The following is a 6,385-nucleotide window of genomic DNA, read 5'->3' as shown; positions in this document are numbered from 1 at the left end:
GCCCAAAGCCGACGGGAGCTGCCAGCCCTGTCCCTCCATGTCTCTGTGGCCTGTCCCTCTCCACTGTAGGAGCTGTCGCCGTGTGTGGGAAGCGGCTGCTCTCCCTTTGTCAGCCTGGAGCTCCCCAGGACGAAACGAAACCGGCACGGCCGCTGGTTTGGTTCTGGTGAAGGACAGGCAACTCCTGCATGTGTTTTTTTTTTTTTTTTAAGGTTGTGCTGTTTGTGTTATTTTTCAGGGATGAGACCAGAGGGGCTGCCGAGGCTGCTGAGGGCAGGCCGCTCCCACACGAGCCGCGCTGCCGCCATCTCCACGGGCGCTCAGGGCCGTGCCCGGAGGCAGCAGCGTGTGCCGGGCAGGCAGCGGGACGGGAGCGGGCGGCAGGGCTGGGCGAGGCGGTGTCCCCCGGGGGAAGGGGAGGTTGGGAATTCGGTGCGTGCGGCGGAACGGAGCGGGGCGAGCGCCGCCGCTGTCACCGTCACCCGCCACCGCTGTCACCCAGCCGGCTCCGGTGCGGACACCCCCGCAGCGGCAGGTACGGGGAGAGGGGCGGCTGCCATGGGGGTGGAGGGGGGGCGCTGAACCCCCCGCCCCGGGGCGCGCTCTCCCTTCGCCGCGTCCCGCGCGGAGAAGGGGGGGAGGAAAAAAAAAATAAATTTAGGGGAAAAAAAAAAAAAATCAATCAAGCCCCGAGAACCAAATCCGGCGATTTCATCCCAAAAGCGAGGGGAGGGGCGTGTCCCGGTGCCGGCGCCCCGGGGCTGCGGCAGCGAGAGGCGCGGCCCCTGCGGCAGCGCGGGCGCCCGGGGCAGGTGCGGGGAGGGATGGATGCAGGGATGCAGGGATGGATGCAGGCATGGATGCAGGGATGGAGAAGGGCGGGTTCGCGGCTTTCTCCCCGCTCCGCGCCCGTTCCGGCCCCGTTCCTCCCGGCAGGTGGGGCCGGGGCTGCGGCAGGAGGGGCGGCAGCGCGGGGCCATGTTCTGCAGCCGCCTCGAGGGGGGAGGCAGCGCTGATTAAAAACGGGAGATTAATCAATAATGGGAAACCGTAGCGAAAAAGCGTTTCGAATCTTAAAAAGGGAAAGCTGCACACGCCCAGCCCTAAATTTCGCGTGGGGGGAAGCGTTATTGAGGTCACGGCACCCCGGCGCTGCCCGGCTTTGTTGCACCCCCCGGTGCCCATGTCGAGGGGTTTGGCGTTCAGCACGAACGAGGTGGGTCCCATCCTGTTGAATCCCGGCTGTTTTCCAGCCCTGGGATGGGGATGGGCATGCCCTGCCTCGTGGGTTTGGGGCTGGGATGGTGTCACTGGATGTGCCAAGCATCCCAGTGCCATGCTGGGATTGCCCTTGTCATGCTGGAATTGCCCCCTTGTCCCTTCCATCTGCCTCTTCCCATGCTGTCTCTTCTTTCTCGTCCCAAAATCCCACCAGGTGGGGCGTGGAGCTGCCCTCCTTTCTGGGTTTTGCCTTTTTTTACCCCTTCTTGTTGGGTATTTCTTTATTTTAAGTCTTAACTTAGCTGGGAAAAGGGAAGTTTCCTGGCCAGGTGTTTCCAGGAGCACACACCTGCCCTCCTGCCTTGGACCAAGGAGCAGAAACAGCTCATTCCAGGTGAGGGATGGAGATCTCTGCCTGCCAGATGAGCACAAGGCAGGGTTGGCTCAGGGAAGACGATTTTTCCTGGTCTTCCTGAACACCTAGAAACGCAATCCTGCTGCTGCTCGCAGAGGGCAGCTGCCATCACTTCAGAGGGAGTTTCTGCTTCCATTTGCTGCGGTACCACCCCGCGAGGTGCAGCTCCATTTGCAGCGAGAGGGAGGCTGCTCGTGCCTGGAAGCGTGCTGGAAGGAGCAGCTGAGATGAGCTAAGCTGTCACCATTTGTATGCAGAGAATTCCCGAGCTTCCCCGGAGTGGATGTGGGCAGATGTTGGGTGCGTGTCTGAATCAGTGGGACACAATTTGCTGCTGAGAATCCTTAATTTGTCTCGTCGAGCTGCCCGCTTCCATTCCTTGAAGGGGTTTTGGTTCTGCTGCCAGTGCCTCACATTTGGGGTTTTTCATGGCTTTCCTTGTGGGGTTCAGTTTTTTTTGGCATTATTTTTCTCAGGGTGGTCAGTCAAAGCAGGTCTCAGTTGGGTGTTTGCAGGCTGCTCTTGAGGGGAGAAAAATTTAAACCTCATTCTCTCTAGGAGTGAGAAATTGCCTAACCCAGTTATGCTTTGTTCGCTCTTGAAACACAAAATGCTTGGTTTTCACCCCAGGATGAGCAGCTTAAGGAGAAAAGCAAAGTGTTGGGTGATTTACCTGTAGTTTGTGGAGGATTTGAACATAGAATCATGGAATGGTTTGGGTTGAAAGGAGCCTTAGAGTCCATCTCATTCCACCCCCCTGGCATGGGCAGGGACATCTTCCCTTAGACCAGATTCCTCCAGCCTGGCCTCCAACCCTTCCAGGGATGGGGATCCACTGGCAGATGCTTCACACCTGAGTAAAGTATTGCATTTTCTCATTCTTTGAGTAAGATGCAGGTGGGGTTCACGTTTTGAGACCTGGGGAGTGCGCTGCCCATCCCACAGATGGTGTCACAGATCAGCTGGGGATGTTTATCCTGCAGGGATTAACTGGGGCTGGCAGTGCTGGCAGCTCTGTGTGCCCTGTGGCAAGCTCCTGAGGAGGGGATGAGCCCAGCCAGGTGCAGGTTTTGTGTGTCTCTGTCAAGCTCTGTGTTAAGTATTAACAGATCTGACTTCCACTTTGGTCTTGCTCACCCTTCCCACTCCTCTGCATCCCCTTGTTTCCCTCTGCTTCCAGCCTCTGCCTTCCCAACGTGTTTGTCCCAGCTTCAGGAGGACCAAACAAATGTATTTATTTCATGTATTTCATATATGAAAAGGGAGTGCTGTAGCTTTGTCATTTCCCTCCCAAAAACCATGGGAAATTCTGCTCCCCTGGCTCGACCTCACAGGATAAAAAGGAGGAAAATGTGACACTGTAGCTGCCCTTCCTCCTGAGGAAGAGCTGGGTGTAGCCAGTCAGGGATGCTGTAGCAGGCTGGCGAGGTGGGTGTTTCATCTTCTGCCTTTTGTGTTCCTCTGCTACATTTTGGAGAACCAGGAGTGCTCCTTGGTCTGTGTAGCATCACAGGCTTTTTTCCAGCGTTTTCCAGGCGTGGGATTTGGAAGTGTCTGGGTTCCACTTTGCTGAGCAGTCCCGAGGGTGCAGCAGCAGGGATTGCTCCCTGCTTACCTTTGTGTCCCCACGTGGAATTTGGGCTCTGCAGCATCATGGGGCTGTTGGAACAGCCACGTTGGGAATATTTTGGAGCTGGTGTCGGTGCTGAAGCTCCTGAAAGCCTGCCTTCATCAGCACGGGAGTGACAAATTGTCCTGACACATCCTGCAGCACGCTGGAGCCGTGTGGGCCCGTCCTGGGTGCTGGGTGTGCCCACCCCAGGCTTCCAGACAAATCCCTCTTGGTTGGCAGAGCGTGGAAAATTGGATCATGAGGCACTGTCTAAGGGTGAAATGCTCAGGGTGGCCGGTCCCTTTCTTCCCAAAAGCAAGATCATTCAAAAGCTGGGAGAAAGCTGTGGATTTGAGTTTGTCTTGAGCAGAATAATCTTATTTTGCCAGCCCAGCGTGCTGATGAGGCTTGGCTGTGCTGTTGGTGTCCTTTGGGGCAGTGCTGCTAATTTAGCTGTAGGAATGCTCTGACACTTGATGAATGAGTCAGGGAAGGACCAGGGTGCTGCTTTCCACCTGGCTCCCAGTATTTTCCAGTTTGCTCAGCTTGCTGGCTGGTGAGGCTTGTGGGTTGGCTGGTTGGCTCCTAGGCTGTGTGCTGGCTGTGCTGAGGTGTGGGGCTGTGCTGAGAGGTGTGGTGCAGTGCCTCGGACTTGGGGCAGCCCTTCTGGGTGATGCTGGGGCTGCTGGAATGTGGCAGCAGGGTTGGAAAGGAATTTAGGGGGGTTGTGGTTCTGCACACAGGTGAAGCAGCCAACCCTGAGCAAAATGAGCATGGCTGATGCTTCCTGGCTCCTTCTGAGGTCTGCAAACCCACGAGGCTGTGGAAAAGCACTGGGAGCCCTTTCTTGAGGCAGAATGGGCTGTGTTGGAGTAGCCAAGGCTGTCAAGCCCCGAGCTTATTTTGCCAGCCCAGCGTGCTGATGAGGCTTGGCTGTGCTGTTGGTGTCCTTTGGGGCAGTGCTGCTAATTTAGCTGTAGGAATGCTCTGACACTTGATGAATGAGTCAGGGAAGGACCAGGGTGCTGCTTTCCACCTGGCTCCCAGTATTTTCCAGTTTGCTCAGCGTGCTGGCTGGTGAGGCTTGTGGGTTGGCTGGTTGGCTCCTAGGCTGTGTGCTGGCTGTGCTGAGGTGTGGGGTGTGCTGAGAGGTGTGGTGCAGTGCCTCGGACTTGGGGCAGCCCTTCTGGGTGATGCTGGGGCTGCTGGAATGTGGCAGCAGGGTTGGAAAGGAATTTAGGGGGGTTGTGGTTCTGCACACAGGTGAAGCAGCCAACCCTGAGCAAAATGAGCATGGCTGATGCTTCCTGGCTCCTTCTGAGGTCTGCAAACCCACGAGGCTGTGGAAAAGCACTGGGAGCCCTTTCTTGAGGCAGAATGGGCTGTGTTGGAGTAGCCAAGGCTGTTAAGGGATTGTTCCCCTTGTGCCTGTCCTGCAGCTGGGTGCACAGGGAGCCCCAGCTCAGCATCCTGGCTGTTCCAGCCTCTGCTGAGAGGAGCAGCAGCTCTCTGAGGGCCTCTCCCTCCCGCTGCAGTGGCAGCAGAGCTGGGCTGGCTTTCTAGGTTTTTCTGCCAATGCAGTGTAATCCCTGCCTACCTCAGGGGCTCTGCTGCCTTAGCTGTGCTGCTCAGGCTCCAGAGCTGGCTGGATGGTGCCTGGGGCTCACCCCAGGGCACATCCTGGGGTTTGGGGGTGCTCATCAGTAAATTGGGCAGTGCTGGGCGCTGCAGGGCTCTGCCTGCCCGGGGAGATGGGAAAGGAAGCAATTGCAGAAGTGGCTTGGGCTGCTGATCCTGCAGAGCAGCACAGAGATGTTCCCACTGAGCTGGCAGCAGTCCTGGAGCAGGATTAGGGTGAGGGGTCTGGGGCAGAGCAGGGTGGGCTTGGTGAAAGCCCACTGAGCACCAGGCTGGCTCAGCCTTGCCAGAGGTGCAGCCCCCACTGATCCTGGATCACTGCTCCTTCATGGAGACGTGAGCTCCTGCTCTGTGCAGCGCTGTTCCCTCCTGGCTGTTCAGCATGAACAGCCCTCAATCCCAAGCTGTGTCTGCAGCTCACCCTAGGATGTGCTGGATAGAGCAGAATTGTGGCCCTTTAGGCAAACCCTTGTGAGGTTTTTAAGGTGGGCACAGCTCTGCTGTGAGGGACTGAGTGAATCTGAGTGTCTCTTGCAGCAGGATGGATCTCCCTCCTCCATCTGTGAGCTGGAGCTTTGTTTTACACTGAAATCTGCTGGTTGTAGGCTGGGTTGTTTTAAGTGCCTGTGGAAAGCATGTGTGGTTTACACTGGAGTCTGGAGGAGAAGTATCTGTGCCTTTAGACTTGAGTGGGTTTTCTTTGCAAGTCTAATGAGCTTTTTGCTCCTCAGAAATCAATCCACTGGTTTTCCCCTTTTTTTTTCCTAGCAGACCAATTAGTAAAGGTGGTCATAACACACAGCGTGGCTCCTGTTTTCAGTGTCTCTTCCTTAAATATCCGAGGAAAGGGAGCACCGGGGGATACCTTCTGTGCAGCTCAAAGGATTATTGCTGCCTTGGGCTAATTATTTCCATCTTTGCAGCCTCTCTACCTGCCCTGACCTCTGTGCCTTCCCTCGGTGCTGTCCTCAGAGCAGTGGGGCTGTCCCACCCTGGGAAGGGATTTGTCCCCAGGAGCTCGGGTGTGTTTGGACAATGCCCTCAGGCTCGGGGTGGGACTGTCCTGTGCAGGGCTGGGGGTGGATGATGGCTCTGGTCCCTTTCAGCTGGGGATATTCCATGGTTCTGTGATCCCCAGCGGGCTGGGCTCAGCTCTGTGGTGATGCTGCAGGGCACAGGGGCTGCTGTGGGATGGGGAGGGGTGAGGTGCAGTCCTGAGGGCTGTGTTAACTCTTCAGCACTTCAAGAGAGGTGATGAAACCTCTTGTATTGAGGGGTTTGAATAGCACGTGTGGGACTTGAAGGGCTTTCTGCCACTTATCGGCTGCACTTTGTGGCTCCCCCCCAGCTCCTGCCCCGGGCTGTCTGCCTGGAAGTGCCAGATGTAATTTCAGATGGATTTCATCAGTGTCTCAGGTCACTTGCTGCAGAATGAAATTCCATGAGGTGTTTGTAAATGACTCAGGACATCTAAAGAAGCCTCTCCTGTGACTCCTGAG

At 56.5% G+C, this 6,385-nt stretch overlaps 1 protein-coding gene across 15 annotated transcripts in view; it reads left to right on the top strand.

Annotated features, from left to right (window-relative positions):
• The first annotated feature begins 460 nt into the window (after window positions 1-460).
• The window catches only part of MAPT (microtubule associated protein tau), a 44,866-nt gene continuing 38,941 nt past the window's right edge, over window positions 461-6,385 (top strand). For all 15 annotated transcript variants that reach the window (XM_039700591.1, XM_039700588.1, XM_039700583.1 and 12 more), the window contains exon 1: window positions 461-535. The gene's annotated coding sequence lies outside the window, so the exon portion shown is untranslated. The remainder of the gene's footprint in view (window positions 536-6,385) is intronic.

This window comes from Passer montanus, unplaced genomic scaffold (assembly GCF_014805655.1).
Source record: "Passer montanus isolate IOZ18808 unplaced genomic scaffold, ASM1480565v1 scaffold142, whole genome shotgun sequence".
Lineage (NCBI taxonomy): Eukaryota > Metazoa > Chordata > Aves > Passeriformes > Passeridae > Passer > Passer montanus.
Note: the sequence above shows the minus strand (reverse complement) of the source record. Positions and strands in the feature narration are given on the sequence as shown.